At 39.8% G+C, this 24,364-nt stretch overlaps 1 long non-coding RNA gene across 19 annotated transcripts in view; it reads right to left on the bottom strand.

Moving 5' to 3' along the window:
* Positions 1-24,364, bottom strand: part of LOC126042508 (uncharacterized) — a 134,467-nt gene that overhangs the window by 84,729 nt on the left and 25,374 nt on the right. For 14 of the 19 annotated variants that reach the window (XR_007507193.1, XR_007507195.1, XR_007507180.1 and 11 more), the window contains exons 2-3: positions 16,967-17,070; positions 534-620 (exon numbers count right to left, since the gene is read on the bottom strand). This is a non-coding gene — a long non-coding RNA (uncharacterized LOC126042508). Of the gene's footprint in view, positions 1-533; positions 621-6,192; positions 6,281-16,966; positions 17,071-24,364 lie in introns of those variants that run through there. The other 5 variants (XR_007507190.1, XR_007507189.1, XR_007507197.1 and 2 more) reach the window with 3 other exon arrangements.

Here is a 24,364-nt window from a genome sequence, read left to right as displayed (position 1 = left end):
AAAACTTTCCATTTACCCTTTACAATAGTCCCTATTCTCCAACAGAAAAATTAAATGTCAGGAAATTGAGCACTGAAAATACTAACATAATCTTGCAATTAAAGGAATTGACAAGAATCTTGCATAAGTAATATCACATGTATGCAAAAGACAAATTACAAATAAGGGGTATTTTTGCCTCAAATCAAGATTGTTGTTTGTTTTCACTCCAAACAAATGTGATTTTACCTCATTCAGTGAAATAATTCATAGAAATAAAAGTGACAAATCTTGCAGGTGAGAAGGAAATTGGAGCAGTTACTTTAAAATTATAAAACACCTTTACTACCAACACCACCAACTCTGAACTTTTAATTCTTTAATCACTGTTATTTCCTTTCATAGTGTTATACAGTGGCTAGCATCCTGTTTCACATAATCGAAAAAGAAAAATACTTTTAAAAACAACTCTTTCTCTTCACAAAGTCAATTTTTGGCCTTCAGAGTTTCTTTCAGATCTGTAGTGTCTTGAAGGCATTAACTAACCACTATACCTTAGAAATCATCAGATTTACTGAGTATTTTCCATCAGAAATCTTCTCCTCTATCTCCAGGGCTTTGTAGGCTGTTCCCTGTTAAAACTGATAAAGAAAAACCTCAGTGAGTATAAGCAAAAATAAGATTGGAAAAGATGATAAATTTCCTATTGCATCTTAAAGAGCACAACGTTTCTTTGGTAAAAAGCAGCTTTCAGATCAGTTAATGCTCATTTAAGGACCTGATCATTTACCCTTGTCCTCTCTTTTTTAAAAAAAGGAAATCAGCTCCCCTTCTACCCCATGAAAGCATGCTATTGAAACTTCACACTTGCTCTCAAAGCATTTAGCTTTCCCTGTGCGTCACCTCTATATTAAACCTGGCTCTTATTTCTGGAGTGAACAAATGACTGAAGATCAACAACAGTCATGACAGTCTGAGTCAAACATACTCCACACAGAATTCAACTCACTTGGGAAGACTTAAGCCTGAAATTACATTCACCAATTGTTAATTTTCTCTGTGAAATAGTAAAGTCTGAAGAATTTGTAGTAACTTATAAATTGACTGATTTTACAGCATTAAGCTTAACAGAACAACTTTTTTGCTACATGCTTTCTACTACAATTGTGCCTTTTGCTATGCATTTGTGTTTTGCTTCCTTCAACAAGGATCATCTCCTTTCAGCAATATTAGCAAATGTCAGAGATTCTAAGCAATACTCCAGTCATTGTGCAGGCAAAAGTTTCCTACTGAACAGGACCATCTGAGATGTCCAAAGCAGAAAGACATCTACATTTCTGAGAGGGTCCTCCTAGGCCAAAAAAGGAAAACAGCGAAAGAAAAGACTGCTAATATCTCAGAGCCATATGTCCAAAAAAGAAGCCAAGAGAAAATCCAAACATTAAGGGAAATAACCAAGTAGTATCTGAGGACACAAGTCTCCTCCCATTCGCTACTACAGAGGGTCAGAGGCATTTACTTTCAAATCACAAGACGTGCCCAGGTCTTAGCACTTTGCATCCTCTAATGTTCTTGCAGCTTCTTGAACACCTTCCTTTGATACTGCCTACAACAATCCTCTTTAGTTTCAGATGAATACTAAAACACTGACAAGTATTTTGTTAGTACTCTGACAGAGGAGCAAGAGCCTCCATCTCCCCACCACTGCAGCAACCAAAAAGCGGAGTTCTCCTGTTAACAGTCAGTGTGAACATATGGGGCTGACAGTGTTATATACTCCAAAGACCTTAGTGTTGCTGAGTACAGGTTTTGAGCTTGTTTACAGTGGCCCTAAAATAAGTACCAGAGAGGATTCATTATTCCTGAAGACAGGAAAGTTCTTCAGCAAGTTCCTGCTCTCCCTAACTCATCTTGAACTCAATCTTTTCCAACTTGAATGATCCTATGATCTATGGCAGAAAGGACAAGGGACTGAGTTGCAGCAGCAAGCGCAGGTTTTCTCCCAGAGTTTACCAGTCACTTTGCAGAAAGTATAAAGCACTTTAAGACTCTGCCGGTGCCAGAGAGTCACCATTAATGTCAGTTTTTAAGACATACAGGGTTAAAAGAATTGAGGAAATTTCAGTGCAAAGACATTAGATATTTGCTCGTTTCCAATTCAAATGGTATTCTGATGAGGTCAGGGCCTAACTGTACAAGGACGCTGAGACCTGCAGAATAATGATAAAAACACGCCCTGATCTCTTGGAAAAGAATAACAACAACAATTAGCATTTGTCTCACACTTGGTGTCAAAGTATCCCTGAGCACTTTATAAAGCACACCTCTGGACTCTGCCCCATGATGGTTCTTCAATAACCCTTGAGGTTAGCAGCACAACTCCGGTATGCAGCAGCCCTTCATCCTCGTTCAAAGGCAGCTACTGACAGAGCCGGACAACGCTGGCAGAGCCAAGTGAATTGAGCAGCGAGCAATATCGCTGTATTTATTAAGCAAGCAAATCTGACAGGCTCTGAAAGCTCCTGGGGCTGTCTGGCGTTCTCCATGCCTCCCGCAGGAGTGACTTCCTATCCCTTGTCCCTCCGGCAGGACAAGAATACCCTCGCTGGAGGAACACAAGTCAGCTAGGTCTGCAGAACGCCCTAGCCATAATCAGCTTTTCACAGCTCATTGTGAGAAAAACCAAAACATGACAGGGAGGGAGGAAAGAAAGCTTGGCTTATCTATCCTGATTTTGGTGGTGTTCTGACAATTCATGCCAACCTAAGTCTTGGCAAAATAGTTTTAAATGGTAGCACAAGGTTAAAAGGCAAGTGTGGTGTCTGGCCACACTGGGGGATTAGTTTTGTCAGTACAAAGCCTCCTATTGCTGACTTAGTGACTTGGCAAAAAACACTGTAAATAAAGGCAACACTGAATCTGCCAATTCCCAGCTTGTCAAGCTCCTCAACAACCAACAAACCACAAAAGTAATTACAGACAGTTAAAATGCAAAGAGCAGGAGACCATTTTCTAAAAGGCACAATTACTGTGTCCCTAGGGGCTGGGTTTAAGTCTACACCCTGAATTAATTTCCATTCATTTCCATCAGAAATTTGTTTGGCTTTCCCACGATGTAAGTTTGAGGTGTTTCCAATTTATCTGAGACTTCATCACAAAGGAACTTGCAGTACATATTTCAGTGACATGTTTAAGTCCCTCATTCCCATGACATTTGGCAACAGCCAGCTTTCTGTGAGGCAGGCTTCTAATCAGCCCAAGATAAAGACCTTGTTTTCAGCATCTTAATTTACGGGTTTCAGTATCTATAGGTTTTGCTGTGTCTCAAAAAATTAACGGTTCATCTGCAGGGACGTGGTGAGAATCCTATGCGTCTGTGGGCTGCAGGGCCTAACGATGCTCCTATGAACATCTAATCTTGCTTCCTGTATAAAAATGTTATGAATTTCGCCACGTGTTCCACAAGTGCTTCTGTTCCTCAGAACATTTATTGATTTCTGAATAGAAATACAAACACATATTCAGCATGGAAACAAGTTTGAATCCAGCTACGTATGCGTTGTGACAACAGAGGGAAATGAATGAGATGTTACAGCCCTTTTGCACTGCTCATGTAGTGAAAAAAGTGTTGAGTTTATGTGAGTGCTCTTGTTCTCAGAAGCGAGCAAGAGATGATAATCATCCAAATATTATTAAAAATTAAAGAATGTAAATAACTATCCTTTTAACTGCTGGCTAGAAAGGAATGGGAAACACTAGCTCCTGTCTGGATTTGCATGCAGCTACATGTGTGTGTCCAGTTCTTCTCTGCACAGTGCAACTCTTGGCTGCAGCCTTGGTGCAGCCACCCATGCAGCCACAACTGCCGTGCTGCACTGTGCTGCTCAACACCGTGAAAGCTGCTGACTGATGGGTACTCACACCATTTAACGTTAGGCATTCCCAGTTTGATACACACCTCCATATACAGTTACTGAAGAGAGGCAGGTTCCTAAAATGGATTCTCTCACCCTCCAGAAGCCTCATTTTCCTCCAGAGAGCCCAGGTTCTTAGGAACTATTCCAAGAACATCCTTTATTGTTTCACTTTTCTGGCTCTTAGGTAGAATATGTATCATTATTCCACAGCAGATAATTTATTCAGAGGCATTTTCCAAGTCAAAGGAGCTACTCTCAGCCTCAGCTGAGCTCCTTGGTAAATTTGCCCTGTGCAGAACAGCAAATACAAAGAGGACAAAGCTGAGAAGTGTTCAGCTGCAAAAGTAAAGCACACTCTGGGGCTACCCAAACTCCTCAGCCTCACTCAAACAAAAAGAGTTTAAATTCAGGGGGCGGGGGTGGGGGGGGAAGTCTTTTTCTAAATCTCAGAACAGATGGTTCCTATGTGTACCGTACTTTCACCTATGATTTTCCCAAGGCCACAAAGAAGCCCAGACAGATACTGATTTGGAGAAGTCCAGGCCATTTCTGCCATTTATTAACATTAACAGTGCTAAATAGGGTGGCAACCACAGTCATGTTGTTTCCACCTCTGTACACAGGGAATGCACACAGAGCACACCAAATGCAGATGCTTATATATCATCTATAGAAATAAAAAGGCCATTCTTGGGAATCACACTGCCAGCATTACACACCTTCACAGTGAAAACTGCTTTGGGCCCAAGAAACACCATGGATCATAACCAAGGTCAGTAATGTTACTTTCCTGTTCGCTATTCCAGCACACAGAAGTAACTGAAGTTTCGGTAAGACCCCTCCTTTCCAGACATTCTCAAGACACAAACAGAAATCAAAAATTTCCAGTTGCCGTTTAAGTCCTCAAGGTTAAATCCTGCTAGTATATATCTGTATACTTCACTAAAAAGCTCCATTAAAGCTAAGTAGATCTATGTCAGAGGAGCATATGACACTTTCTCCCCCTTATGCATGCTTACCACAGACATACCAAGCACCTTTTTGAGAAACTTGTGTTTTGCATAACAGTTATAAAGGACATTACTAAAAAAGCCATCTTCATTATTCACTGAAGCCTATATAAGTTACTAGGCTAGTCTTTCAGTTATCCAGTGTTATTTTCTGCAACGAATATACAAGTTAATATAACCTTTTACAGCCTCTACCCTTAAGATGCCTCCAAACTACAATAGGATTATAGAATTTGAAATCTGCTGAGGCCGATTAAACATTTCCTATTAGAATGACCTGAAAAATACAGGGTATGCCCATGTATTCCCTAGAAATCCTCATTTAGTGGGTTTCAGCTTTTTTTTCCCTCTCTGCTGATTTGCAGACCCTTAAGCATTTCCCTTTGGATCCCCCAGTGTAAGCATACTAGTAATATCCTTGCCTTTCTTAATTACCTTTCTCAGATCTCTTAGAAGCAGCTAATAGACCTCCAGGGATCCATAGAGCATAATCTGAAAATGATGAGTTAATAACCTTGTAAGGACAGACCCTTAAGTGATTACCCTTCAAAGAAGGACATACTTTAATAACATTGGATATACTATATACAAGTTGCTTATTCTTCTAACTTGCGTAACAGAAATAACAACTGCAATCTCCGTAATCCTTTGAAACTACATTTGTTTAAACTGTCACAAAACCTGCCCAAAGCACGTTGGGGAAGTCAGGGTCAGCAGAACGGTGAATCCCAGGCTCAGTAATTACACACAGCTACAGTATGCAAAATTTACTGGATGGTAACATTTATTTTTATATGGCTTCCTCCATGAGAAGGGTTACAAAGTGCTTCATGCAGAGCCAATCATTCATACTTCAAGCAACTAGGGAAGGTGCTGAATGAAACCTCATTTCAAAAGGAAAGTAATATAGATTTTAGTACTAGAAGTTTTAATGATAATGCACACTAGAGAGAAATAGCACTTAGAAAAATGTACTAATGATACTCTCTTTTCAATAGAGACATCAGAGCAATGATTTCTATGGCACTTTGGATCCTGGACTCTGAAGGTGAAATTTTCTGTTCAGGAGATGATGCATAAGCTTTTATGAGGCTCTCATTAGCCTTAGCTTGAAGCTTTCAGTGGCACACATGCTTTTGCTAGACACTACGTAGAAGTAAATTTGAGGCAGATGAAGCCTATTAAAAACCAACAAACTACAAAACCAACTCATCCACTCAGGATTTTTTTATCTGAACTCTCATGTGATGACTCACAACTGTTCTCAAACCCAAAGGAACACTAACCTGGAAAGTCATGTGAAGTATGTTGCAGACACACACAACTCTGGTTTGTAAAATCAAGTCTAGGTAACAGACTTGGCCAACAGGCAAAACCCAGGGTAGCTTTCTACAGTGTTGGGACACTGACCTATGAGAAAGAAAAAAAAAAAAAAAGAAGAAAAAAAAAAGAGAGAGAATTCAAGACCACTTCTTCAAAGTGTGCAAAGAAACAGAATTTCAGGTGTTAATCCTCAACACCAGGTGCCCAGTTCATGAGGTAATGGCATGGTTGTGACTCTAGCGCCTCAGCAAGAAGGAAAAACAGTATGTGTTCTTTTAAGTCTTAGTCCTGCTTGTGAGGACTGAAATCATTGAAAAAGCTGGTCCTTGCAGACTAAACAAATAAACTGTGTATTGTTGGCTATAATCTGCAGCTGAAATGTGTCTTTTTAATTATACACAGAACAAACTCAAATGCCATCCATGCTTCAAAGGGTTTTCAAGAAGGTATTTAAATGTTTCTGTGAACAATTTGCAAAGTGAAAAAATCCAAACCTGTTTCAAAAGTTCTTTGACTCAGGCACCAGCTCTACCTCTACATTAAGTTTTCATATTTCCATGCATAAAGAGCAGATGGCCAGTGCAGGCAGGCAGTTTTCAGTAGGGTTGTCTCAGTCTCTCAGTCATAGGTTTATTGGAGCAGCATGGGCCATTCCCTCTTTTACAGAAATATCCTCAGCCCAACAATCAGGATTGCTTAACTATTTCACATAAAAGATGAGGAAGAAACACAGACAATATAGGAGTTCATTGAATTATGTTGTTACTTGGCAAGAGTCATCTCTCGACCTGCCACTGGGATGCCTGCTGAAGAGTAATGCAAAAACTGCATGTCAGCTGCTGGATCTAAATGACAGCAGGAGGAGGTATGGGTTTAGTTGTCTATGGAATAAACCCAAAGTATTTAAAATTTTAACACGTACTTTCAAACCTCTCACTGCCCCCTTCCACCACAGTGGAGACTGTGTGACAGCAAGCATCTAGTTTGTGACGTGTTTCATCACCAAAAGGCTACTACCACCAAGGGCTCTCCCTCTTTAAACCAGCACAGTGGTTTCCCTCTTCATCTAGAGTTATGCAGTTGTTCTAGCTAAGGCTGCGTTAGCACAGACAGCAAGAGATGAAGTGGAAGCACTTTCATAGTAACTTTCAGCATTGACACCTGTGCTATTGCACCAGGGGTAGTTGAACAGGGGAATAATTTCGGAAAGCTGCCAGTCTAGGCAAGGCTATAATGAAGGGACTCTTACCATAGATGTTTCATTATGCAAGAGGCGGTTTATCATGGGTTGGCTGCCATCACTGTCACAGTGATAGACAGGAACACAGGAGACCTCAGCTGTAATCTGTTTTCCCTTGTACTGAAGAATACCAGACAGAGTCAATAAATATGAACCATCCTCTGCTCAGGGGTATCTGCCATCTATCATGGGTTCATAGCAATAATGTTTTTCAAAAACATCCATGCTTGTTATATTTTTCTTTTCTTCCTGTCCATCAACCTGCACTTACGTTAAACTTAAACAATAAGGAAGGGGGAAAAGGGATAACAAAAGAAGGGAAGGGGAAATTCTGAGGTTGAAGGCTGAGCCATTTTCCCCCCAAACGACAGTCTTCATTCAGAATACTGAATGTCTCTGTGAACACGACACACAAGCAGCATATACATGCCACTTTGTGGGTGGCATACAAAAACACGCCAAATGCTTCAGCTCCATAAACAGGGATTGATATTTAAGGGAAAAAAAAAACCCACAAAAAAACCCATAAGAAGGTTCATCAGAGGAGGTTCATCGTTCCCGGCAGGAAGGGAATAACTTTCAGTGGCTTCACTGGCTATTCAGCCACCTGCAAAAGACCTGTTTTCACAGTCCTGTGAAAACGTGAACACCATTTGCTCCATGCTGCACATCATGTTAGAAAGCTTCTATAGCTAAAAATAACACTCTTGCCTTTCAAATTTTTCAATTGGCTGAATTCTGACTTCCCAAGCATCACTCCTCTTTGCAAGTTTAACTTGGTATAATGTAGATGGAAATAGTGCAGAATGCTTCAAGTTGCCTGGCTGTGAAGGAACAGAAAGAGCATAATCTTAGAGGTGGAAAAGGACGGAAAAAGAAATGCTTCGTTGTAACACACTCCTCCTTGTTCAAAAGACTGTGCGACAGCTCAAAGTTTTGACAACACAGCTGCATTTATATCTACTTGTGATGAGAGTTCCCATCAGCTCAAACCTCGCATTATGCCTGGCTGGTAATTCATTACTTATTATAATATAGAAGCACTTTTTAAATCACAGCAGTTCCTCTTTAATGTTATCTTTCCCCTCTACCCTGAACATGCCAGCTAGCTTACGTGCCTTAGTGGAGATGTGCACACTACTGAGCTCCAGGGATGCGTCCCCTAGCTGGTGAAAAGAAACAGCCCGTTTATTCCAAATAGGGACCCAAGGTAGGTGCTCTCAATTGTACTCTGAAGCAGCCTCTCTCCCCATCCACTACAGAGATAGCCACGAAGGAATAAAAGCATAAAGCAGGGCTCCATTCAAGAATTAATATTCTCATTTTAACTCAACAAGCTCGATCTTCCCTATTTACAGCCCGAATTACCTCCTTTAACACTGAAGCAATAGCGGGAGAACACTGTCACTGCTTTCTTCATGGTAAGCAGACAGGTGCATGCTGCTTGTTGGAGGAAAAAAATGAGTCTCCTAATAGGATAATATAGTTTGGATTATATTAGTTATGGAAAAATTGAGATGAGAAAGCCTCAAGGACATAATTATCAGGAGACACAGGGCTGATTACTACAAAGTGCTGAGCATCTGCAGTTCCAGAAGAAGTCATTGGGTGTTACATGTGCTTTATAATGACCCCAACTGCCCTTTCAAAAATAATGGACAAAAGGTAGATTTTTCTACAGCTACATCAGGCAAAGTTTCCTTCGCTGAGTATTTTTTAAATATACATTTAAAAAATATACAATTCATAATTCTAGCCATTTAAACCTCTATGAGTGCACAGAACAACAATACAATTATTTATAATCCATATATAGAATGCAGAAATTAGATAAAACTCCATGAACATGCACTACTGTATACTCATACAAAGCAACAATATTATGGAGACATTTCTTGAATGAAGATCAATTCTCTTGACCAACATAATGGAAAGAAATTTAGGGCTAATGAAAAGATCAAACAAAATTCAAAGACTTCCAGGTATTTCTCAAATTGGATATCAGAGGAAAAGCGCTTTTATGTCACTGGGATTTTCCAGTGTGTCTATGAGACCAGAACACTGTACAATTTAGCAGGACCAGGGCTATATTCTGATAGTGGGGTAAACAAAGGATCATGCAGCACTAGCTGCACCTACCAGTGTGCTTGGAAGCCTGTACTATTATCCCATAGTGAAAATAAAATTACTGCAGTGCAAAGGAACAAGATAAAAAGTCGGTGATTGAGTGCATTCTTGAAAAACCTTTGCACCTGTGCTAAGGGAACATCTCTGCTGGTATCATCCCAGATAGGAGCCCAGAGCAAACAGGATGAAGGGCAAAAGGCAGAACGTCTAGCAGAAAGTCCATCAATGATACTTTAAGTGACTTAAACTATGAGCCAAGAAATGAATAAATTATAACATCAAAGACGGCACCCATATAGGTCACAGGTTGTTAAATTAATACTTATTTTATGTTGGGGGGGTTCATTACCTACAGAAATGTTTATGTGCTCTCTAGCGAAAAAACCACACTTTCTTTTTTTTTTTTTAAATTACTGTTATTGGCATTTCTACTGATGGGGGAAAATACAGAATCACACAAAACTGCCAAAATCACAACGTAACACTTCAATGTGTCCATCAGCTAATGCTAATCTATAATTGAACACTATGTAGGTACTCAGGAAATCCATTACTCTATATAGATTTTTCCTTCAGGATCAGTGCTTCAGGTTACTTTACATAAGAAAATGCATTCAAGATCTAGGACACTTAAAAAGCCCATGGATTTTCAGAAATACTTACTGGGTATTTCAAGACAGACATTTGACAACTAGGATACTTGATAACTTCAGAAAGAGTACACCCACTGAAGATGTCCACCATAGAAAATGTCTGCAAAGACCTAAAAGGAATTGACTGATTTTCAAAATCAGTCAAAACTTGTTCAAAATTGTGATCCCAAGGTTTAACCCTAGCCATTTCTTTTCTTTACACAGACAGCCCTTCCGTTCAACTGTGAAACAAATTTGGCAAGGAAGGCAAGTATATTAAAACTCAATATATGTTTTAACAGTTTTTAATGTTATTTGCTAACTGTCTCTACTTACCAAAATGAAGTTGTAGGATAATAAAATGGAGACAAAACCAAGAAAATCACATCAAAATTGAAAACAGAAAAAGGAAATCTTCTATCTCCAGTAGAGAGGTACTTTTACTTCCTCTGAGTGAAAATACTTTGCTGTGAAGACCTACAACTCCAGCTGCTTTTGAAACAAAACTCCCAGCATTCCCTGATGATAAGCAAAATGTCAGAACAGGTTCAGTGGTATGCCCAAATGACAAGCACAGGGGAATAAGGCACTATTGGTACAATTCAGAACAGATGGAAATGCTCTGCAACACAGAAGTAGTCCTTAAATTTATTGAAAAATACATTTCTTTGCAATACTACACTGTAAGCCAATTATCTTTCCCAAAGACTCCTAATTTCACAATTACTAGTTTCCTCCACTGCCCCCAGTTGTTCATATGGATCTTCACACATACAATACTCTGGTTTGCACTTCCCTCTTTTGTAAGAAGTTGGAGATTAAAAGTCTTTTGAAATCTTTTAACTGCCAGAAGAGACTGACCAATGAGAGCATGAGCTTGGTAACATACCACAGGAGAAAAACCTTGTTTGAGGACACAGAGAATCATCTGCATATGTGACAGCAATCCAACAGAGATTTTATTAATGGTGACATACAGATTTATTGCTGTGCAGCTGAAAACAGAAAGATGCTTCAGTCTGTGTATACACATGGTAGTTGCGAAGAGTCTTTCCTAGTGCGTTAGCCAGTGCTCGTTGTCAGTTGTGGGCTGCTTGGTATGATGGATGGTTCAGGCTCACTAAGATAAGAACACCAGGTGGCCAGCCCTACCTGGAAATTATCTAAAGAACTATCCCAATAATATGTCAACTGTCGCTTGTCATGGTTTAACCCCAGCCAGCAACTAAGCACCACGCAGCCGCTCACTCACTGCCCCCACATACCCAGTGGGATGGGGGAGAAAATCGGGAAAAGAAGTAAAACTCATGGGTTGAGATAAGGACAGTTTAATTGAACAGAAAAGAAGAAACTAATAATGATAATAACACTAATAAAATGACAGGAGTAATAATAAAAGGATCGGAATATACAAATGATGTGCAGTGCAATTGCTCGACACCCGCTGATTGATGCCCATTTAGTCCCCGAGCAGCGATGCCCCCACCCCACACCCCCCAGTTCCTATACTAGATGTGACATCCCGTGGTATGGAATATCCTTCTGGCCAGTTTGGGTCAGCTACCCTGGCTGTGTCCCCTCCCAACTTCTTGTGCCCCTCCAGCTTTCTTGCTGGCTGGGGACGAGAAGCTGAAAAATCCTTGACATTAGTCTAAATATTAGTTAGCAACAACTGAAAACATCAGTGTTATCAACATTCTTCTCATACTGAACTCAAGACATAGCACTGTACCAGCTACTAGGAAGACAATTAACTCTATCCCAGCTGAAACCAGGACATCACTGAAAAGAACGAGAGCAACTGAACTTCTGCTGCTTCTCTTGGATTAAGACTTCAAGAAAACTTCATGAAAATAGTTTTACAGTGTAAGCAAAAAGATGAGACCAAATCACTATCCACCTCACAGATCTGCTGAGAACTTGGGGATGAGGACTGATAAGCAGAGTTTATTTTCCTTATTAGCAGAAATGGGAAATAAGGCAAGGTGGAAAGGCTACATGCCTTAAAAGGGCACCATGTTTAGAATGCCTTGAGTACAGGCTCCATGAGAGCACTCAGAATTGGCACTCTGAGCTAAAAGAAAATCAAATTATTAGTCTGCTCTGAAAACTGAAACTCATGTGGTTTAGCCCAAAAAATTAAAGCACCACACAGTCTGCAGGACAAAGGTGAAGTGTATCAGCAAATCTCTAAGCTTCTTTACAACTCTTAACTCTTAAACATTTTAAGATTTTAAAAATTAACTGCTTATCCCATGCTTTTTCTGAAGGAGACATGCCATTTCATGAGACCTATGCATATTCCTATATATGTCTAACTAGCAGGAGATTTCTAGAAAATACTGTTTCTCATAGTTAGGAATGCTAGTCTGCATCTGTTCCTTGTTCCTCTTCTGCTTTGCAGTGTTTTCAATTACAAACTATATCTGAATTTGATTTCCTACTTCCACTAGTCTCCTTGGTCCTCAGAGAGCCAAAGTCACCACTGAAATCTTGGCAGAGGCCAAGCTTTAAGGTGGAGTAATTCATCAGTAATGCAACCCATTAGAATTGCAGATAAACTGCTTAAGTGCTGGATACATTTATGCAAGTTGTATATGAGAACTTCTTGTCATTGATTTATCCTTTGCCTACCAGTCAAGCCCTCTGGAACAAAACACGGACTTTCAAAAAGCTACTATCATTCCATTCAGCAACACAACACCTGTGACTGAGACAAACACTGCTTTTATAGGCATTCTTCCTTACCCTGAAAAGGAAAGGAATACAGACTATTGGTATGAAGAATTTTTACTATTTACTTTTATTTTGTTACTTGACTTCACAAAAGCATTAATTCATTGAGTTTTTAAAGTCAAAACCAATGATGAAATGGTATCACCCTTTACTCTACTATGAAGTGCTGCCTGCCACTCTCCAAAGACACTGCTCCAAATTAAAAGATGATTAGACTCTCTAAGGTGACCTTGTGAAATAGCAGTAATGTGTTTACTTTCTCTGCCTTCCAAATCAACCTTGCTCAATTTAGAAGTAAAGAAAAGATGGTTCTCCTAATTGCCAGCCCTGAAAACTCCAACAGTTTCTGAGACTCCAGCAGAGTCTTTCAGGCTTGTGCATCAGCAACAACAATAAAGGGAGGGAAATAGTTAATGATTCTCAATGAAGTCAGCAAATAGTTAATGATTCTGGGAGCTACCTGCAAGCAGAATAGACTCCAGCTCACTCATCCACAGCTGTGCTGAATCTGCAAGGCTGACAAATAAAAAGCAGTAGAAGTTTATTTTTGTCACCAAAATGATCAGGCATAATTCACAACACACAGATACTTCAGAGCTGCTCTGCAAGAAAGTGACTTATCTGCAGCTTAATTTCATACAGCAATAAACCAAAGGTTTTCTCTGCCTTCTTCCTGAAACAGCACCATTATAGAAGATACATGTTAGCATGGGCAGCAACTCAAGAAATCCTCCTTGGGATGTGAGGCCAATTGGCTTTATTTTAATGGAGTTCAACATGATCCCTACTAGTTGGCTTTAGTCATGGCCAATGCAATTGGCTCCCTGTACTTGGGAAAATCTTCAATTCCCCTCCAGAGCAAAAGACTAACCTGCATTCCCAGCAGGCTCACAAAAGATTACCAAGAATCAGAATTCTTCCACCTGAGAAAATAGAGCTAGATGAACTTGGCACCGAGTCACTAGTTAATCTCCTACTGAGACAGGAGCAGAAGTAGCAGTTGTCAAACCTACTTTTCTACCATTGAGACTCAACGTTTTGCCCATCACAAAACTGGCCCTAAGAGAACTTGGGTGAAACTGCAAAGTTGAAAGTTCAGCATTGATTGGATTGCACTCCCAAATGCTGCTAGCAGTCCCTGGGGACTCAGCACTCACTGGACAATGGTGGCTGCCATTGTCTAGAATAAAACATCTCTAAATTACAGCCATTTTCTATCTACACATCAAAAGTCACAGGAGTATCTTTTCCGTGACATCACTTATCTACCTTTGTCCCATGCTGCTCCTAGCAGCAGGAGACAAGCTTCCCTTCACAGTTTAGGGGTAGCCACTGGAAAAGTGTGCTGCCGAGTGGAAATTAAAACTGTAGTAGCCATTAAGCTGGGCAAAATACATTAATTTGAAGAGATATATATGACAATGTTTATTCCACCTTTTTCTACACAACACTCATTTAGGTACTCCTAACAAGATACATGTTTCGTGCTCACACACATACTCTTCCACGTTCAGATGCAACCCCAGCCTCATTCCAAACTGGTGCTTGCATCAGTGGGCTGTGCTGTATTTTGAGACTGGTCGTCTTTAACACAGCTTACTCAAGAGGGAATACACTCTACGTTTCCATGTGCTGCATAGGTGGAAAAAGCATTTCCAACAAAAGAAATCTATTCTTTTGCTTTTGTTGCCAATATCTGAAACAAAAGGTCACATGGAATGCACCATGTGGAGCAAAATAAGGTATGTCAGCTTTATTTTTTCATTTTGGCAAACAAATTTCACACACACACACCAGTTTTTGTTGGTTTGCGTTTTGGTTTGTTTGTTTTTTTTTAATTTAACTAACAATCTCCTTAATTTTAGAGAAGGCTACCAAAATGAACTAACTATAATACCACTGATTATCTTCGCATGGCATCCTCTTAAGTCCAGCTGCAAGTCAGAAGCAAACCTGGACGTTCATTTTCTCTTTATTTTCAGGCAAGCAGGCCTATCTGCCTAACTTTATTCACCACCCTTGGGAGGTATTCCTGCTGCCTCAGTTTTAGGATACCAAAAGGTAGCCTCTGTGAAGAGATTAATCTCCATGCAGATAAAGGAAAGAAAGAAGTTCTCCTGGAGGGTAGTTCAGAGCAGGACCTATAACTGGGCCCTCAGGGTACCGCTTCTCATAAAGCTCTTTCCCCACACTGAGTAATCAGGGAGACTAGAAAGGCTAACTTCTTAAATTATGTCCCTTAAATTAGGCAGTTTCAGTATCTTCTTATGGCTGAAATAGAACATTTGGGGGTTTGAAGCTTTTCCTGATTTTTTTTATCCTTGAATTCAATCAAAACCAATCTATTTGCATAAAAAGCCCATTTGAAAATAACTAGCTAGGAGTGCCAAATTGTAAGCCCTGGAAGAAACATTTTTTATGAGCAGTACAGAGTTCTCACGAGCAGAGGCAATGGAAAACTGTCAGCATAGTCACACTTTCAGTACACTTCATATATGCCTGGCATGTAAAGACAACCTAAAGTGATGGGAGGAAAGGATTAATTTCAATACTTTTCAAAATTGTACCATCTCTGCTAAAAAATGCTAAGAAAGGTGTAAATATGTATCAGCATGGACTGTCCTTTATTGGGAACTAGAAGAAAATATTTTTATTCATTTCCCATAGAATTTTAACTGGTAATTAGCTTCACAGAGATCACAAGCTATGTAATGTAACTTCTGACTATTAACACTCTGAAATGTACCAGAAAAACAGGGAACTTACAGTAGAAACTTTTTGTAACTCATGGTTGGTTTTCAGATTGTCAGAGGGAAGAATAAATGCAGTAACTTATTAGGAAAATATAACAGCCATTATGTACTTAACAATAGTTCATGTGCAGTTTCAGACTTGAGAATGTCCAGCAAAAGCAATTAAATACACACCTAACTTTAAGTAATCACACTGGAATCTGCTACATCTAAAAAGTAAGCAGTAATCATGAAGCAAAATGTTACTTCTCATTCTGAAAGAATATTTCTATAACCGAATGTCCTAAATGAGGCGAATGAAGAATTTAATTGTGAATTTCTCACTGTTGAAATTATTTGCCTAATCTTTGAACTATTAATTTAAGTCAAGTGTGTGTATGTATCTATGTGAAAGGGGACAAAAATTGCCTTGCTTTCATCCTGGAATGCATTTGCTTACATGTTGAAAACCCCAGTGTTTCTGGAAAGTGAAGCACGGATTACAAGAGACCTCTGAATGACAACAAAATTAGTGGTAGGAAAAGTATTTTGCAATTATCTTTCTCAAGCATATTCCTAATACCCATTCTAGGTCATCTTAAAGTCCACCCACTGACACCCTTGACTTTTCTCATATATCAACCCTTCTGAGAAACAGTTGTTTTGTTGCACATTATACTGTTCAGCTGTGGTTTGGTACAACCACTGCCTTTTCTCATAGCACAGCCAAGATAAACACCAAGCATCTCTCTTGCTTTTCTGTGATAAAATTACTGGATGAAGAACTGGGGACACAGTGTGTGGACATCTTATTTAAATAACGGATGAGGGAAGATCCCCCATGATGGATGAGGTGCTCAGCGGACTAGCTTCCCTAATAACTCACTGAACCCAAACAGCTCATGATTTTTTCCTCACAGAGCTCAGAAAACCATGCATAATTCTGTCTTTCAGTTGCTTTGAGAATGAACCACTGGGGGTTTGATAGAGGGTGGTAAGTTGGCATTTCTCTCACAGGAGTTTTCTGATAATAGCAAGTGTAGAGAATACCCAGGATTACAGAAAGGTTTCTAGTCTGGGTTTATATGAGATGATTACAGTCAGCATTTTTTATGCACTGATCAGATCATTGACCCAGGCAGTAAGGTTTGGTGAGAACTGGGAGTGTCAAGGATCATTCTTTTGGCTGCTGCTTGGACATAGCTGAGGTCAGGCCTATAGCGCAATGTCCACTTTGATGACAACATCTGGGTCCTTGCAAAACACATACCTTCTACTCTGCATCACAAGACTCCTCCCTGGTGCACCTGGGCAGCCAACATTGCTGTCTGTAACCCAGTGACAGCAGTGAACAGGGTCAGCACCACCAGCAGTCTGAAACAAAGGACAACTTTGTCATTATTCAGAAATTATATTCATAGTAGCAAACTGAGAATCAGGCTTGTGTAGATTCTAATGAGTCATCAATCAGGTCCAGAGTGTCACAGTCAGATGCTACTGTGATGGCTTGACCTTGCAGGCGGGCATAGCAAGCTCATGACCCTTGCTGCCTTCCCTATCTGTCCAGGCAACTGAAAACTCCTCTTTGAAAGAAAAGTGACAACTGTCTTATAACTAGCTTAGGATTTTGAGTTACTAGGAATCGCATACTGCTAAAAAAAAAGACACAGGGCAACCACCTTAATGACAAGGGTGCTTAAAGCTCCTCACATGTGCCAGACCTGTTGTTCCACTCCTGCTACAGCAACACACATGTTGGGGCTTTCCCCCCACTTCCCCTTTATCATATTTTGAAAAGTACTGAGTCCGTTAATTAGTGTCGAAGAAATCATGCAAAACTAGCTGAAAGCAGCTTTTCTGCCACTGACAAGCTATTAGGTCTGACATTTTCTTCAGCACAGTATTCCTTTGACTAATGCAGCTGCACAATTATTTTTTTCAAAATTTGTATAATACTCTCCCATGACAGGAACTGATTTATAAATATAAGACAAAGATTAGGAAGAGGTGGACTTTCAGTACAGGAAAAAAGGTATAATGAGGTTCACAGTCACAGTCAGGGAGGCTGTTATACTCGCTGTGGATCTTGGACAGTTTATTACTGACTAAGGTAATAACAAGGATCTTTTAAAAGGCAGAGTGGGGTCAGCAGAACTTTCCTGTGATGGGGGCCTGTTGTTAAAAATACTCAGAGGAGAGGAGAAGCATTTCACTTGTGGCAGACCTCATGCAGCAATTCTTACTAACTGGACTATGAGAAAATGGTAGCTGGTATGGCAGATCCCTTGTGAGAACTAAGGCAGTCGGAAAGCAGCAGGCAGTGCTGCACAGAATGCCTCAGCCTCACAACCTGCTATTCACCTAACACATCCTTACTCCCCCTCCCCTCCTTCTCACTGTCATGTTTCTTTTCTCACATCTTTTTCTCTCCCACCCCTACCAAATGCTAGGGTCCTGTAAGATCAGTGGTCCCTCTTTTTCTGATAGTTAAACCAGGTCTTCAAAAATAACCACAGCTCGCTCTAAACCAAACTTCACATCAACCTTAGGACACTGCTATACAAACCATGTCTTTATGCCATATATTCACATCCCTTTTTGTCCTACTGCTGCCTTTCCAATGGCAAAATGGGAGGAAAACAACTGCTGTACCCACTGCAGTCGTGCTACAACTCACAACGCAATCAGGATTCTGGCTCCCTTCCCTCCCTGCTGAGGTTATTTTCTCTCTTTTTCTTTTGCCTGCCTGACTCAGGCTCAGCATAAAAAGGGGAACAAGGGCTGCCGCCTTGACTGATCCCTTGAACAATCTCCCAGCTTTCTCTTCTGTGAGACTGCCAACACTTCTTCAAATGACTTACACAAAAATAAAGCCCCCCCTTCAGTGGTTCAATCTGAATTATTGAAAATAAGTAGCTATTTTTTATCTTCTTGTTCTCTGCTGAGTCAAGCTGCCTCCAGCTGTCTATCCCAAACCTCAACGTATGCTTCAGTCTCCTTTGAGCAAAACAGATTTTCTTGTCTTCGTGCTTATATACATGAAATGTAAGAGAAACTTCACAGTTATTCTGCAGGTTGTATTTTCAAGTCTGAATGAATTTGCCATAAGAAATACTCAGAGGGGTTTAGTCTGGATTTTTATTTTCAGCTTTTCTTTGGCAAAAAGCCACCACCCTGTCTCTGTGTAAACACGATCCCTTGTCCAAAATCATCAACTGGAGATGTTGGACTGAAAAGTGGAACACTTGGTTGGGTGTTGTTTCCAAAGTTTTCTAGATGGGTCAAGGTAAAACCAAAACCCTCTGACGACTCTGCCTGGGGTTCTTGAGGAAATACATCATACATGACCTTACAATATGTCTGTGTCCATCTATACTTCTGCTCTCGTTCCTTCCTTTCCTCAAAGTGTATTTTTAATCCATTATCAAGTTTGAAATATAAGCAGTTCCAAAAAGTTGTACAAAAAAGGCCGCCACATAGAAGACAGTTGTCTTAGCTGTAAAGTCTTAGACCCCAATGAATGTTTTCTTCCCTACATACTAAAGATACGCAAGCTATAAAATCCACTCACTCCTTTACACATAGAAAATTTAATCCACACCAAAGATCGACCATGGGGCCCAATTTTAGAGGACTAAACCACTTCACTAGACCCACTGTTCATTGAGCTATCTGTCTGAGAAAGGCCATCCTATGTCTGACAGGTGGGTAGGTGTAGCAACATACTATATCTATGGACAAGGATATTCCCTTGAAGCAGACAGCTTCAAATTCCTTTTCACTTCAGTCCTAAAAGTGAAACCTAGGTCTTCCCTGTCTGCACCTGGTACCCTTGCCACCAGGCTGCTATCTACCCTTTTGCTACAGTGTCTGTCACTTTCATTTGCTTCTGGATCTGCGTAATTTCCTGGACACTAATGAATTTCTATGCAAGGTTCCAGTTTCAGTGAATCAGCTTTTTCTAATGAAAAATGACACTGACAGAAATTTCTCTGCCAGCTCTCACATTGGATAACCTTCAGCAACTCAATTCACATCTTTGGTTCTCCATCTTGAAACAGGGTAATAATGCTGACCTCTTTCTTATAACCTTCTCTGAGATCTGTGGACAAAAGCATTGTGTAAGAGCAAAGTATCATTATTATTTATTATTCTAAGCATCACAGAGATGATAAAGGAAAAGCAAAACATTAACTATGATATTCACTGAGGTAACAAAATAAAGCCATTCCTCTGGCAACACTTTTTAACTGTTACAGCTCAGACTTTTTTTTTTCCTTTGGGTAACTATCTAAAGGATTGGTATAATTTCCCAATATAAAAACTGAAAAAAATACTTCAGCCCTTAAAGTTAAGTAGGCAAAACCAACAGAAAAAAACATTATTTTGTAAGCCTACAAACAGCCACTGATACTTTTGCCTCACAGCAAGATTTTTTGTTTCCAGCATTTTCCTGAGCACACAAAGAATCAGTCATGAAAAAATCTCCATATTACAAACACCACATCCAGAATTTTACACTTTAGTGGTAAAATTCCTTGATACCTCAGAATAAAACTTAAATTCTACTAACAAAAGCAAATTAAGCACTCAGTATCCTGCCACTTATATCATCAGAAAAAAAAACCACACAGAACAATGTTTTATGGAATAAATTTCCATATCAATAAAGTATCTATGTATTTAAATATCATTCAGTAGAGATTACCACCCAAAGTTATTTCTTCCTACATTTCAGTGAGACTGTAAAATTTTACAAGGCACAGAAATGTTCAAGACAAAAAAAAAATCCACTCCCTTCTGCAGATAAGCTCTGGAGGTACAAAAATGCCACCTAGGCTAGTAGTGATGGCACTTCCTAAACACCAGTCCCATGAGGCTGAAGGGCCTGTAGTCACAGAGAGACTGAGAGCTTCTGTTAGAAAGGGTTAGATCTCTCCATTACTTAAAAGGGACTATTTTCCCAGTAATTGTTCACCTACTGTGTTAAATTCTCTGGATGATGAGCTCTAGCAAATATTGGTGCAGTGGTTTAAACCAGTCCCTCGCTAACTGTACCTGTCCTCACACCGTGGCTGGGATTGTAGTGTGACCCCAGAGACGCTCCTGTGTGGAAAACATCAGCACCAGCCCTGGCTGCTCCACTTGAAATCCAAGCTGTTGCCTGAAATCACCAAGCAGGGCAGCTTTCTATTCAATGGCCAGACTGTGAAGCGGACCAGAGAAGGTACAAGTGCAAGTCTCATCCTAGCTGACCTGGCTATAGGAACTGGGACCCCTGGAAAAAAGGCAGTAGCAAAGTCACAAGAGTGTGGTGACACCTGAAGCCCCCATTGTTTGGTGACATCGAAATAGATCAACTAGCTAAGATTGAGGCCTTGTGATGACAAGCCATTAGTTTGAGATACCAAAGAAAGCACGCCCCATCAAATCTCAAGAGAAAAGGCCTACTTTACTTGATACAATCCTGACTTCCTCTGGAACAGGACAGAGACTCCACCTTACATTAGTTCTTTATGTCATATTTCCTTCGTGTTTCATAATGATCAGAACTTAAACGTATGAACTCTTTCTTATTGTAAAACCTCTGCACAGGGATGGTGCCAAAAAAGCCTCCAAGTCCCTGCAAAAAGAATAGGAAGCTACATGTATCAAAATACGTTTTGTAAGCACAAAGTTCCAGCTTACATGTCAATATAAATATAGAAAGCAAGAACACCTAGCAAGTAAGGAAAGAACATTATATTCACTGACATTCAGGCTGCTGCAGTAGGTTTTGTTCTGATCTTCCTTTTCCCCACAGTTCCACCATCTTTCAATTAGCCAAGTACCAAAGCATAAAAAACCTTTCTAGAATCAAGGGAAATAGGACAAATTATTTCTCCTTTTCTACCTACATCTTCCTTTACTACATCTTCCATTTTCAGAGTCTTTTTCAATTAAGAGGCAATATAGCATGACCATAAAAATTATCACAGGCTCCTAAAAGATCCACTTGGGTTTGGAAAGAGCTTTTAAAATGTTCAATAATTTCTGTCAGAGTGTTCAAAAGTCATTTAAAACCTTTGGAAAAGATTCAAACTCTGTGCCTGAGAAAGAGAATTATTTCTGTAATTGAAGGAAGAACAGCAAAACACAAGTTCTGTAATAGCACGTGGACTCCTGGGAGATTAAACAATCAGCTACTTTGTCAACTCAAAACATAAATTTGGGCTGCTTTTTTCTTCATTTGTTGGTTTCAAGGTGATAACTTATTATTTAATTAAATACAATTAGAGAAGTTTGCATAGGAAGTTCCAGATCCCTAAAAAACTGTGTGTAGAAGCCAGTGAATCTTCAGGGATTAATTTATAGAGAGGGGAAATGAAAGTTAGCCTTCCTGCCAGTCTGCAAGTAATTTCATGCTATCTACAAACTGAATGCATCTACCTGTGCTACACTGTGAGTTACTTGCATACCTCAGGCACAGAGCTGTTCATTTAAAGAGACTTATTTCTACCTACCTATCCTTTCTCCCTAAGATGGTTAAATGGCTGCTTCGTAGAGTAAAAAGCCATGCATAGAAAGAAAGGTATCTAAATGCAGTGACCCTCCTAGCAAAAGATTTCGATCACAGTAACAAAATAGGTCTCTGATGAGCAGCAGCATTAAGATGACATTATTGGGGCATCTATCTGGCCTTTCAAGACCTTCAGACATGTTACTGAATTTCATTTGTCAGAAAAGCCCTTTGCTTTCCAGCTCTCAAACACAACTATTTCCTTCTCTCAGGTGGGTTAGTCTGTTTCATCACTTCCTGCCATTCTGGGCAGACAACTAAACAAATTATGAATGAGAAACTGAAACTTTTGCAAAGTTCAGAAGTAATTCAGGGTCAATTTCTATCCATTTTAGGCATAGAGGGGTTGTTTGTTTCCTTGTTTTGTTGGGATTTTTTTGTATGGTGTTTGTTGTTGTGCTTTTGTTTGGGTTTTTTTGTTGGGGTTTTTTTTGCTATTGTTGTTTTGGTTGGGTGATGGGGGTTTTTTTGTTTGTTTCAAAATCTTGTTTAAGTTGGTTTATCCAGCCCTAAACAAATCACAAAGCTTAGTCTGTCTTTTCTGGGTGTCTTTCTAGTGAATGTCCTCACTTTCTTTGGTAACTTACTGCAGCCTTCAGTCTCTAATTAGGCATGCAATCTGGTTTTTTGCATATATAAACAGTTTCCATTGACATTAACTGGAGCCGTATTTGCAGAATCAAAGATGAAATGCAACCATTAGTGGCTTGTCCTTTTTTTGCTGTTTATGCTCACTCACTGATCATCGTCTGCAAGGCTGCTCTTGCATGATAGTGCTGATTCAGGGAACCAAAGCACTGCATCTTCCTTTTTTTTTTTTTTTTTTTTTTTTAAATTCAAAGCTTGTCTAGTGCTATTGTTCTATACAGCTTTTTATCCTGAAATATATCCTTGCAAGACAGACACACAAATATTAGGAGGGTTTACACGGCGATGTATGATTGTTCTTGTAAAAAAAATATTCATTGGGCTGGGAATTTTGGTGCCTTTTCTTCACTAACCAGCAAAAATGGGGAGAGATTAGTTAGTACAAAGAGACAAGCACAGCAGATGCAATTAAAACAAAGTGCCTCATGCTGAATCAAATGTTATAGAAGGAAAGGGGGCAAAATTATAGCACAGTAAGGATAAACTACCACAAAGCTGTGAAAACCAGATACAGGAAAAAAATCATGAACCAGAAGACTTGCTTCCACCACAGGGATATATATTTGAGGTAGCTCCTTAAAAGAGTGCTGCTGTCAACTTACAGAGACCGTGACTTGGCTACATGTCTTTTATCATCACTTTTTGCATAGTGTTCTGATTTTTCTCTCTTTCAAACTGGCAAGAAAAACTATTCAAAGCTAACCACTATTTTTTGGGGAGGTAGAGGGGAGCTCCTCCATGGTTATGCTTTTGAGCATCTACAAAGAACAACTTCTCAATGGTTCTGAAGAGTGCAGTGACAGGGTGTTCTCAGCCCTCACTTACCTCACTTTAAATCACAGAGTCAGAGTACTAAAAGGACTACTCCATGGCCACAATGTCACTATGAAAATGCAGTGCTATTTCTGTTACAACCAGAGGGCCCTGAAAGTGATGGTTTCTTCTGAACTCTGCACTAATTTGCTACCATTAAAATTCAAACACAGATAGTATCAGATGCCTTATTTTTGTAGCCACCAAAGTACTCTGGCTGGTTTGCTGTCCTCCCATAGGCTTCCCAACATAACTTCACTTGCATAAAAGCTCTGTATCATCAGTATCCACCATTGCTCCATGACAGTAAGACCTAGCACCTCTCTTCATACTGTGGAAACAAACTGTACTTGTCAGGCTATCTGGATAGATGGGTTTCATATACCCAAATGCCTTGCAGGGGGTAAAAGAAGGCTCAGTCTACCTCCCTCATCTCTACACTGCAATGAACAATGGACTTTGCTGACAAATGCAAAGATGATGAATAAGAAGGAGAGATAAAAACAAGCCAGTGGTATACAGTCTCAAAAAGCAATCACGGAGGTAACTACAGTTGTCAAACTACTACTTTTTCAACATTTCTGTAAGTCACCTAATTTTTCCAAATATCAGAAGACATACCAGGAAAGATTTATACACCCATTGCCA

This window comes from Accipiter gentilis, chromosome 9, assembly GCF_929443795.1.
Source record: "Accipiter gentilis chromosome 9, bAccGen1.1, whole genome shotgun sequence".
NCBI lineage: Eukaryota > Metazoa > Chordata > Aves > Accipitriformes > Accipitridae > Astur > Astur gentilis.
Note: the sequence above shows the minus strand (reverse complement) of the source record. Positions and strands in the feature narration are given on the sequence as shown.